This window comes from Monodon monoceros, unplaced genomic scaffold (assembly GCF_005190385.1).
Source record: "Monodon monoceros isolate NGI ecotype Baffin Bay Population unplaced genomic scaffold, NGI_Narwhal_1 Super_Scaffold_1, whole genome shotgun sequence".
Classification (NCBI taxonomy): Eukaryota; Metazoa; Chordata; class Mammalia; order Artiodactyla; family Monodontidae; genus Monodon; species Monodon monoceros.
In genome coordinates this window covers 61808087-61820211 of record NW_021703765.1, presented here as the reverse complement: position 1 = coordinate 61820211, position 12125 = coordinate 61808087, and positions in this window count along the sequence as shown.

The window sequence follows — 12125 nt, the reverse complement described above, 5'->3', positions numbered from 1 at the left end:
TTGTTTTTGGCTGCATCCGGTCTTAGTTGCAGCACATGGGCTCATCGTTGCAGCACATGGGCTTCTCTAGTTGTGGCCCACGTGCTCAGTAGTTGTGGTGCGTGGTCTTAGCTGCCCCACAGCACGTGGGATCTTAGTTCCCCGACTAGGGATCGAACCCATGTCCCCTGCATTGGTGGATTCTTAACCACTGGACCACCAGGGAAGTCCCAATTAACCACAATTAACCAAGATTCATCTTTGTTGCCATTTCTAGTCTTTAAAACGTATTTTTCTGTGTTTCCCTGGTGGCGCAGTGGTTGAGAGTCTGCCTGCCGATGCAGGGGACACGGGTTCGTGCCCCGGTCCGGGAAGATCCCACATACCGCGGAGCGGCTAGGCCCGTGAGCCATGGCCTCTGAGCCTGCGCGTCCAAAGCCTGTGCTCCACAACAGTGAGAGGCCCGCGTACCGCAAAAAAAAAAAAAAAAGTATTTTCCCCTTGGTAATGAGCTTATGAGCTTTCTCCTTTGAGCCATTAATGTGGTAAATTATTTATAAATTTCTAATATTGAACTATTTTTGCATTTGCAGAATGAAATTCACTTGCTGGTGATGGGTTATTCTTCTAATAGGCTAATAGGCTTCTATTTGTTCTATGCTTATGATTGCTAATGAGAGGGCTTTTCCTTCTTCTCCTCTTTGTGTGTTAGAAAACAGTGAAGGCCGGTGAGCCCACTGCCTGACCTGAGAAAGGGAACACTGACAATAGTTCACATCTTCCTCTGTGCCCACCCCTGTTCCAGCCCCCTACCCAACCCACTAGCATGAACCACTCTTCCAAATTTTATGATAATCATACTCTATCACAAATACGTGTCTTAGTCCATTTGCGCTGGTATAACAAAATACCACACTGGGTAGCTTATAACAACAGAAATGTATTGCTCACAGTTCTCGAGGCCAGAAGTCCGAGATCCAGGCACCAGCATGGTGGAGTTTGGTGAGGGCCCTCTTCCAGGTTCATAGCTGGTGCCTTCTCTTTGCATCCCCACATGGTGGAAGGGACTGGGGAGCTCTCTGGAGCCTCTTTTATAAGGGCACTAGTCCCACCCATGAGGGCTCCACCTCATGACCCAAGAATCTCCCAAAGGCCCCACCGCCTAATACCATCACCTCTGGGGGTTAGGATTGCAACACATGAACTTTGGGAGGACACTAACATTCAGATCATAGCAATGCATTTGCCTAAATGCCATAATTTATTGTTTAGTTCTAATTGTGTTTGAACTTTACAAAAAAAGGTATCAGGCTATATTTATGCTCTTGGAGTGTGTTACTAAGATTCACCTCTGTTCTTGCTTGTACGTCATTCATTTTCACTTCAGTGTAACATTCTATCATGGGAATTGTGCCATGGTACATTCATTCATTCCTGTCTATGTGCACTTGTGCTGTTTCCAGGTTTTGGCTGATACAAACTGCTTTTCTGAACATACTGGTACATGTCTCTTGGTATATGTACGAAGAGTTTGTCCTAGATTTATATGCAGAAGTAGAACTGGTCCCCTGGTGTTGTACTCGGGAGGGCAGCAAGATAGGGCATCCCCCCCTCTGGGTTCTGTGCAGGAGCACCCCTGGAGCCCTGAGGCCCCAGTCTCTGTGGCGGGGCGGGGGTGGGGGGCGTGGGGTGGGGCAGAGAGGCTCTGGAGGGGGAGGGGCAGGGGAAGGGGGTAAGTAGGAGGATTGGGCAAGTGACTCAGCATCTGGAGAGGACGGGTGGTTGCATTCCTGTACATGAGACCTGAGAAGGCTGTGGGTGTATCTTTTTTTTTTTTTTGGTTGCACTGAGTCGTCATTGCTGTGTGTGGGCTTTCTCTAGTTGCAGTGAGCAGGGGCTACTCTTGGTTGCAGTGCACAGGCTTCTCATGACGGTGGCTTCTCTTGTTGTGGAGCACAGGCTGTAGGCGTGCAGGCTTCAGTAGTTGTGGCACGTGGGCTCAGTAGTTGTGGTTCGCAGGCTCTAGGGCGCAGGCTCTGTAGTTGTGGCACGCGGGCTTAGTTGCTCTATGGCACGTGGGATCTTCCTGATAGGGACAGAGTAAAGGAACAAAGTAGGTGATTAAATCCCACTAGCAATTGTGAGTAGAAAAAATATGGAAGACCCCTGTAAGTTAATGATTACTCAAGAAAGCAGGTTTACAAAGCAAAGCAGGCTTGCCTAGCAACAAAACCATGCAACAGAAGCACAAGACATGCCCCCAAACAATAAAACAATGGTGGCATGAGACCCACATCCTGCCTAGTGAGCTCAGTAAGTCAATGATCCATAGGCATGCTCTCTCCACACATAAAAAACAATTTATGGAAAGGTGCTCATTGTACAGAGATCTGAAATAAATTTTACAGTCCTGGCTTGACCACGTAGGGACAAGAAAACTCCCCTGCCCAACCTGCAGGAGTAGCTGATGATGGAAGCATGACGTCTTCTCAAGAATGAAGAAGAAAGTTGTCGTTCAGCTCCCACACTTTTCCTTTGATTATAAAACCATAACCCTCTAAGTTCTCGGGGTACGGCACCCTCTCACCCGCCTACTTGTAAACCTCACAAGCATCCTATTCTAGTAAACCACTTCTTATCTATCACTTTGCGTCTTGCTGAATTCTTTCTGCCCTGAGACATAAAGGACTGGCTCTTCAGAGCCCCCCGAAACCACACCTATCTGTTTCATTCCCGGACCAGGGATCAAACCCGTGTCCCCTGCACTGGCAGGCGGATTCTTAACCACTACACCACCAGGGAAATCCTGTGGGTGTATCTTGTACAAATACAAAGACAGAAATATAAATCTTGAGCTGTGGAGGAAAGCCTGGGCTGGGTAAGTTTCTTGGAAATCCTCAGGTCATGGAAGGTCATGGAAACTGTTTCTGCCTTTCTGGGTGCTGAAACTGTGCTTTGATTTTTCCTTTGTTTCTTTTTTTTCTTTTTATCATTCACTTTTTAAAAAAATAGATCTTTATTAGAGTATAATTGCTTCACAATACCATGTTAGTTTCTGTTGCACAACAGAGCAAATCAGCCATATGCATACACATGTCCCCATATCGCCTCCCTCTTGAGCCTCCCTCCCATACTCCCTCTCCCACCCCTCTAGGTCATCGCAAAGCACCGAGCTGATCTCCCTGTGCTATGCTGCTACTTCCCACCAGCCAACTGTTTTACATTCGGTAGTGTATATGTGTCGATGCTACTCTCACTTCGCCCCAACTTTGCCCTCCCACCCCATGTCATCAAGTCCATTCTTTATGTCTATCTCTTTATTCTTGCCCTGCAGCTAGGTTCATCAGTAACTTTTTTTTTTTTAGATTCCATATATATGTATTAGCATACAGTATTTGTTTTTCTCTTTCTGACTTGCTTCACTCTATGACAGACTCTATGTCCATCCACCTCACTACAAATAACTGAATTTTGTTTCTTTTTATGGCTGAGTAATATTCCACTGTATATGTGCACCACATCTTCTTTATCCATTCATCTGTTGATGGACATTTAGGTTGGTTCCGTGTCCTGGCTATTGTAAATAGTGCTGCAGTGAACATTGTGGTGCATGTCTCTTTTTGAATTATGGTTTTCTCAGGCCCAGTAGTGGGATTGCTGGGTCATATGGTAGTTCTATTTTTAGTTTTTTAAAGAACCTCCATACTTTTTTCCATAGTGGTTGTATCAATTTACATTCCCACCAACAGTGCAGGAGGGTTCCCTTTTCACCACACCCTTTCCAGCATTTATTGTTTCTAACTTTTTTGATAATGGCCATTCTGACCGGCGTGAGGTGATACATCATTGTAGTTTTGATTTGCATTTCTCTAATAATTAGTGGTGTTGAGTATCATTTCATGTGCCTCTTGGCCATCTGTATGTCTTTCTTGGGAAAATGTCTAAGTCTTCTGCCCATTTTTTAACTGGATTGTTTGTTTGGTTTTTTATTTATTTATTTATGCTTTAAACATCTTTATTGGAGTATAGTTGCTTTACAATGGTGTGCTAGTTTCTGCTTTATAACAAAGTGAATCAGTTATACATATACATATATCCCCATATCTCTTCCCTCTTGCATCTCCCTCCCTCCCACCCTCCCTATCCCACCCCTCTAGGTGGTCACAAAGCACCAAGCTGATCTCCCTGTGCTATGCGGCTGCTTCCCACTAGCTATCTATTTTACATTTGGTAGTATATATATGTTCATGCCACTCTCACTTTGTCCCAGCTTACCCTCCCCCCTCCCCATATCCTCAAGTCCATTCTCTAGTAAGTCTGCATCTTTATTCCCATCTTGCCCCTAGGTTCTTCATGACCTTTTTTTTTTTTTTTAGATTCCATATATGTGTGTTAGCATACGGTATTTGTTTTTCTCTTTCTGACTTACTTCACTCTGTATGACAGACTCTAGGTCCATCCACCTCACTACAAATAACTCAGTTTCATTCCTTTTTATGGCTGAGTAATATTCCATTGTATATATGTGCCACATCTTCTTTATCCATTCATCTGTTGATGGACACTTTGGTTGCTTCCATGTCCAGGCTATTGTAAATAGAGCTTCAATGAACATTTTGGTACATGACTCATTTTGAATTATGGTTTTCTCAGGGTATATGCCCAGTAGTGGGATTGCTGGGTTGTATGGTAGTTCTATTTTTAGTGTTTTTGTTTTGTTTTGTTTTTTGTGGTACGTGGACCTCTCACTGTTGTGGCCTCTCTCGTTGCGGAGCACGGGCTCCGGACGTGCAGGCTCAGCAGCCGTGGCTCACGGGCCTAGCCATTCCATGGCATGTGGGATCTTGCCGTACCGGGGCACGAACCCGTGTCCCCTGCATCGGCAGGCAGACTCTCAACCACTGCGCAACCAGGGAAGCCCCTATTTTTAGTTTTTTAAGGAACGTCCATAGTGTTCTCCATAGTGGTTGTATCAGTTTACATTCCCACCAACAGTACAAAAGGGTTCCCTTTTCTCCACGCCCTCTCCAGCATTTATTGTTTGTAGATTTTTTGATGATGGCCATTCTGACTGGTGTGAGATGATATCTCATTATAGTTTTGATTTGCATTTCTCTAATGATTAATGATGTTGAGCATCCTTTAATGTGTCTGTTGCCAATCTATGTATCTTTGGAGAAATGTCTATTTAGGTCTTCTGCCCATTTTTGGATTGGGTTGTTTGTTTTTTTAATGTTGAGCTGCTTGTAAATTTTGGAGATTAATGCTTTGTCAGTTGCTTCATTTGCAACTATTTTCTCCCATTCTGAGGGTTGTCTTTTCATCCTGTTTATGGTTTCCTTTGCTGTGCAAAAGCTTTTAATTTTCATTAGGTCCCATTTGTTTATTTTTGTTTTTATTTCCATTTCTCTAGGAGGTGGGTCAAAAAGGATCTTGGTGTGATTTATGTCATAGAGTGTTCTGCCTATGTTTTCCTCCAAGAGTTTGATGGTATCTAGCCTTACATTTAGGTCTTTAATCCATTTTGAGTTTATTTTTGTGTGTGGTGTTAGGGAGTGTTCTAATTTCATTCTTTTACATGTAGCTGTCCAGTTTTCCCAGCACCACTTATTGAAGAGGCTGTCTTTTCTCCACTGTATATTCTTGCCTCCTTTATCAAAGATAGGGTGACCATATGTGTGTGGGTTTATCTCTGGGCTTTCTATCCTGTTCCATTGATCTATATTTCTGTTTCTGTGTCAGTACCATACTGCCTTGATTACTGTAGCTTTGTAGTATAGTCTGAACTCAGGGAGCCTGATTTCTCCAGCTCCATTTTTGTTTCTCAAGATTGCTTTGGCTATTCGGGGTCTTTTGTGTTTTCATACAAATTGTGAAATTTTTTGTTCTAGTTCTGTGAAAAATGCCCGTGGTAGTTAGATAGGGATTGCATTGAATCTGTAGATTGCTTTGGGCAGTAGAGTCATTTTCACAATGTTGATTCTTCCAATCCAAGAACATGGTATATCTCTCCATCTATTTATATCATCTTTAATTTCTTTCATCAGTGTCTTATAATTTTCTGCATACAGGTCTTTTGTCTCCTTAGGTAGGTTTATTCCTAGATATTTCATTCTTTTTGTTGCAGTGGTAAATGGGAGTGTTTTCTTGATTTCACTTTCAGATTTTTCATCATTAGTGTATAGGAATGCAAGAGATTTCTGTGCATTAATTTTGTATCCTGCTACTTTACCAAATTCATTGATGAGCTCTAGTAGTTTTCTGGTAGCATCTTTAGGGTTCTCTATGTATAGTATCATGTCATCTGCAAACAGTGACAGCTTTACTTCTTCTTTTCCAATTTGGATTCCTTTTATTTCTTTTTCTTCTCTGATTGCTGTGGCTAAAACTTCCAAAGCTATGTTGAATATTAGTGGTGAGAGTGGGCAACTTTGTCTTGTTCCTGATCTTAGTGGAAATGGTTTCAGTTTTTCACCATTGAGGACGATGTTGGCTGTGGGTTTGTCATATATGGCCTTTATTATGTTGAGGAAAGTTCCCTCTATGCCTACTTTCTGGAGGGTTTTTATTATAAATCGGTGTTGAATTTTGTTGAAAGCTTTCTCTGCATCTATTGAGATGATCATAATCATATGGTTTTTCTTCTTCAGTTTGTTAATATGGTGTGTCACATTGATTGATTTGCACATATTGAAGAATCCTTGCATTCCTGGGATAAGCCCCACTTGATCATAGTGTATGATCCTTTTAATGTGCTGTTGGATTCTGTTTGCTAGTATTTTGTTGAGGATTTTTGCATCTATGTTCATCAGTGATATTGGCCTGTAGTTTTCTTTCTTTGTGACATCTTTGTCTGGTTTTGGTATCAGAGTGATGGTGACCTTGTAGAATGAGTTTGGGAGTGTTCCTCCCTCTGCTATATTTTGGAAGAATTTGAAAAGGATAGGTGTTAGCTCTTCTATAAATGTTTGATAGAATTCGCCTGTGAAGCCATCTGATCCTGGGCTTTTGTTTGTTGGAAGATTCTTAATCACAGTTTCAATTTCAGTGCTTATGATTTGTCTGTTCATAGTTCTATTTCTTCCTGGTTCAGTCTCAGAATGTTGTGCATTTCTAAGAATTTGTCCATTTCATTGGCATACAGTTGCTTGTAGTAATCTCTCATGATCTTTTGTATTTCTGCAGTGTCAGTTGCTATTTCTCCTTTTTCATTTCTAATTCTATTGATTTGAGTATTCTCCCTTTTTTTCTTGATAAGTCTGGCTAATGGTTTATCAACTTCGTTTATCTTCTCAAAGAACCAGTTTTTAGTTTTATTGATCTTTGCTATCGTTTCCTTCGTTTCTTTTTCATTTATTTCTGATCTGATTTTTATGATTTCTTTCCTTCTGCTAACTTTGGGGGTTTTTTTGTTCTTCTTTCTCTAATTGATTTAAGTGTAAGGTTAGGTTGTTTATTTGAAACGTTTCTTGTTTCTTAAGGCAGGATTGTATTGCTATAAACTTCCGTCTTAGAACTGCTTTTGCTGCATCCCATAGGTTTTGAGTCATCGTGTTTTCATTGTCATTTGTTTCTAGGTATTTTTTTATTTCCTCTTTGATTTCTTCAGTGATCTCTTGGTTATTAAGTAGTGTGTTGTTTAGCCTCCATGTGTTTGTATTTCTTACAGATTTTTTCCTGTAATTGATATCCAGTCTCATAGCATTGTGGCCGGAAAAGATACTTGAAACGATTTCAATTTTTTAAAACTTACCAAGGCTTGATTTGTGACCCAAGATATGATCTATCATGGAGAATGTTCCATGAGCACTTGAGAAGAATGTGTATTCTGTTGTTTTTGGATGGAATGTCCTATAAATATCAATTAAGTCCATCTTGTTTAATGTATCATTTAAAGCTTGTGTTTCCTTATTTATTTTCATTTTGGATGATCTGTCCATTGGTGAAAGTGGGATGTTAAAGCCCCCTACTATGATTGTGTTACTGTCAATTTCCCCTTTTATGGCTGTTAGTATTTGCCTTATGTTTTGAGGTGCTCCTATGTTGGGTGCATAAATACTTACAATTGTTATATCTTCTTCTTGGATTGATCCCTTGATCATTATGTAGTGTCCTTCTTTGTCTCTTGTAATAGTCTTTGTTTTAAAGTCCACTTTGTCTGATATGAGAATTGCTACTCCAGCTTCCTTTTGATTTCCATTTGCATGGAATATCTTTTTCCATCCCCTCACTTTCAGTCTGTATGTGTCCCTAGGTCTGAAGTGGGTCTCGTAGACAGCATATGTACGGGTCTTGTTTTTGTATCCATTCAGCCAATCTATGTCTTTTGGTTCGAGCAATTAATCCATTTACATTTAAGGTAATTATCGATATGTATGTTCCTATTACCATTTTCTTAATTGTTTTGGGTTTATTATTGTAGGTCTTTTCCTTCTCTTGTGTTTCCTGCCTAGGGAAGTTCCTTTAGCATTTGTTGTAAAGCTGGTTTGGTGGTGCTGAATTCTCTTAGCTTTTGCTTGTCTGTAAAGGTTTTAATTTCTCCGTCAAATCTGAGTGAGATCCTTGCTGTGTAGAGTAATCTTGGTTGTAGGTTTTTCTCCTTCATCACTTTAAATAAGTCCTGCCACTCCCTTCTGGCTTGCAGAGTTTCTGCTGAAAGATCAGCTGTTAACCTTATGGGGATTCCCTTATGTGTTATTTGTTGTTTTTCCCTTGCTGCTTTTAATATTTGTTCTTTGTATGTAATTTTTGATAGCTTGATTAATATGTGTCTTGGCGTGTTTCTCCTTGGATTTATCCTGTATGGGACTCTCTATGCTTCCTGGACTTAATTAACTGTTTCCTTTCGCATATTAGGGAAGTTTTCAACTATAATCTCTTCAAATATTTTCTCAGTCCCTTTCTTTTTCTCTTCTTCTTCTGGGACCCCTATAATTCGAATGTTGGTGCGTTTAATATTGTCCCAGAGGTCTCTGAGACTGTCCTCAATTCTCTTCATTCTTTTTTCTTTATTCTGCTCTGCAGTAGTTATTTCCACTATTTTATCTTCCAGGTCACTTATCTGTTCTTCTGCCTCAGTTATTCTGCTATTGATCCCTTCTATAGAATTTTTAATTTCATTTGTTGTGTTGTTCATCACTGTTTGTTTGCTCTTTAGTTCTTCTAGGTCCTTGTTAAACGTTTCTTGTATTTTCTCCATTCTATTTCCAAGATTTTGGATCATCTTTACTATCATCATTCTGAATTCTTTTTCAGGTAGACTGCCTATTTCCTCTTCATTTGTTAGGTCTGGTGGGGTTTTGCCTTGCTCCTTCATCTGCTATGTGTTTTTCTGTCTTCTCATTTGCTTAACTTACTGTGTTTGGGGTCTCCTTTTCACAGGCTGCAGGTTCGTAGTTCCCGTTGTTTTTGGTGTTTGTCCCCAGTGGCTAAGGTTGGTTCAGTGGGTTCTGTAGGCCTCCTGGTGGAGGGGACTAGTGCCTGTGTTCTGGTGGATGAGGCTGGATCTTGTCTTTCTGGTGGGCAGGTCCACGTCTGGTGGTGTGTTTTGGGGTGTCTGTGGCCTTATTATGGTTTTAGGCAGCCTCTGTGCTAATGGATGGGGTTTTGTTCCTGTACTGCTAGTTGTTTGGCATAGGGTGTCCAGCACTGTAGCTTGCTGGTCGTTGAGTAGAGCTGGGTCTTGGCGTTGAGAAGGAGATCTCTGGGAGATTTTCGCCGTTTGATATTACATGGAGCTGGGAGGTCTCTTGTGGACCAGTGTCCAGAACTTGGCTCTCCCACCTCAGTGGCACAGCCCTGACTCCTGGCTGGAGCAACAAGAGCCTGTCCTCCACATGGCTCAGAATAAAAGGGAGGAAAAAAAGAAAGAAAGAAAGAAGAAGATAAAATAAAATAAAGTAAAATAAAATTATTAAAATAAAAAATAATTATTAAGAAAAAGAAATTTTAAGTTTAAAAAAAAAATAGGACAGACAGAACCCTAGGACAAACGGTAAAAGCACAGACAAAATCACACACAGAAGCATACACATACGCACTCACAAAAAGAGAAAAAGGGGAAAAAATATATATATATATATATATATATCGTTGCTCCCAAAGTCCACCTCCTCAATTTGGGATGATTCATTGTCTATTCAGGTATTCCACAGATGCAGGGTACATCAAGTTGATTGTGGAGATTTAATCCGCTGCTCCTGAGGCTGCTGGGAGAGATTTCCCTTTCTCTTCTTTGTTCGCAGAGCTCCCTGGGTTCAGCTTTGGATTTGGACCCGCCTCTGCATGTACATCGCCTGAGGGCGTCTGTTCTTCGCTCAGACAGGACGGGGTTAAAGGAGCAGCTGATTCGGGGGCTCTGGCTCGCTCAGGCCGTGGGGGAGGGAGGGGTCGGGATGCAGGCGAGCCTGCGGCGGCAGAGGCCCACGTGGTGTTGCACCAGGCTGAGGCGCGCCGTGCGTTCTCATGAGGAAGTTGCCCCTGGATCACGGGACTCTGGCAGTGGCAGGCTGCACAGGCTCCTGGGAGGGGAGGTGTGGATCGTGACCTGTGCTTGCACACAGGCTTCTTGGTGGCTGCAGTAGAAACCTTAGCATCTCATGCCTGTCTCTGGGGTCCGCGCTGATAGCCGCGGCTCGCTCCCGTCTCTGGAGCTCCTTTAAGCAGCGCTCTGAATCCCCTCTCCTCGCGCACCAGGAAACAAAGAGGCAAGAAAAAGTCTCTTGCCTCTTCGGCAGCTCCAGACTTTTTCCCGGACTCCCTCCAGGCTAGCTGTGGCGCAGTAGCCCCCTTCAGGCTGTGTTCACACAGCCAACCCCAGTCCTCTCCCTGTGATCCAACCGAAGCTGGAGCCTCAGCTCCCAGCCCCCGCCCGCCCCGGCAGGTGAGCAGACAAGCTTCTCGGGCTGGTGAGTGCTGGTAGGCACCGATCCTCTGTGCCGGAATCTCTCCGCTTTGCCCTACGCACCCCTGTGGCTGCGCTCTCCTCCGTGGCTCCGAAGCTTCCCCCCTTCACCACCCGCAGTCTCCGCCCAAGAACGGGTTTCCTAGTGTGTGGAAAACTTTCCTCCTTCACAGCTCCCTCCCACTGGTGCAGGTCCCGTCCCTATTCTTTTGTCTCTGTTTTTTCTTTTTTCTTTTGCCCTACCCAGGTACGTGGGGAGTTTCTTGCCTTTTGGGAGGTCTGAGGTCTTCTGCCAGCGTTCACTAGGTGTTCTGTAGGAGTTGTTCCACATGTAGATGTATTTCTGATGTATTTGTGGGAGGGGAGGGTGATCTCCACGTCTTACTCTTCTGCCATCTTGAAGCTCTCTGGTTTTTTTTGATATTGAGCTCCATGAGCTGTTTATATATTTTGGAGATTAATCCTTTGTCTATTGTTTCACTTGCAAATATTTGCTCCCATTCTGAAGGCTGTCTTTTTGTCTTGTTTATGGTTTCCTTTGCAAAAGCTTTTAAGTTTAATTAAGTCCCATTTGTTCATTTTTGCTTTTATTTCTCTTACTCTAGGAGGTGGGTCAAAAAGATCTTGCTGCAGTTTATGTCAAAGAGTGTTTTTCCTATGTTTTCCTCTAAAAGTTTTATAGTGTCTGGTCTTACATTTAAGTCTTTAATCCATTTGGAGTTTATTTTTGTGTTTGGTGTTATGTAGTGTTCTAATTTCATTCTTTTACATGTAGCTTTTTGTTTTCCCAGCACCACTTATTGAAGAGGCTGTCTTTTCTCCATTGTATGTTCCTGCCTCCTTTGTCATAAATTAGGTGCCCATATGTGAGTGGGTTTATCTCTGGGCATTCTATCCTGTACCATTGATCTATGTTTCTGTTTTTGTGCCAGTACCATACTGCCTTGATTGCTGTAGCTTTGTGGTATACTTTGAAGTTGGGGAGCCTGATTCCTCTGACTCCATTTTTGTTTCTCAAGATTGCTTTGGCTATTCGGGGTCTTTTGTGTTTCCATACAAATTGTAAGCTTTTTTGTTCTAATTCTATGAAGAATGCCATTGGTAGTTTGATAGGGATTGCATTGAATCTGTAGATTGCTTTGGGTAGTATAGTCATTTCACAATATTGATTCTTCCAATCCAAGAACATAGTATATTTCTCCATCTGTTTATGTCATCTTTGATTTCTTTCATCAGTGTTTTA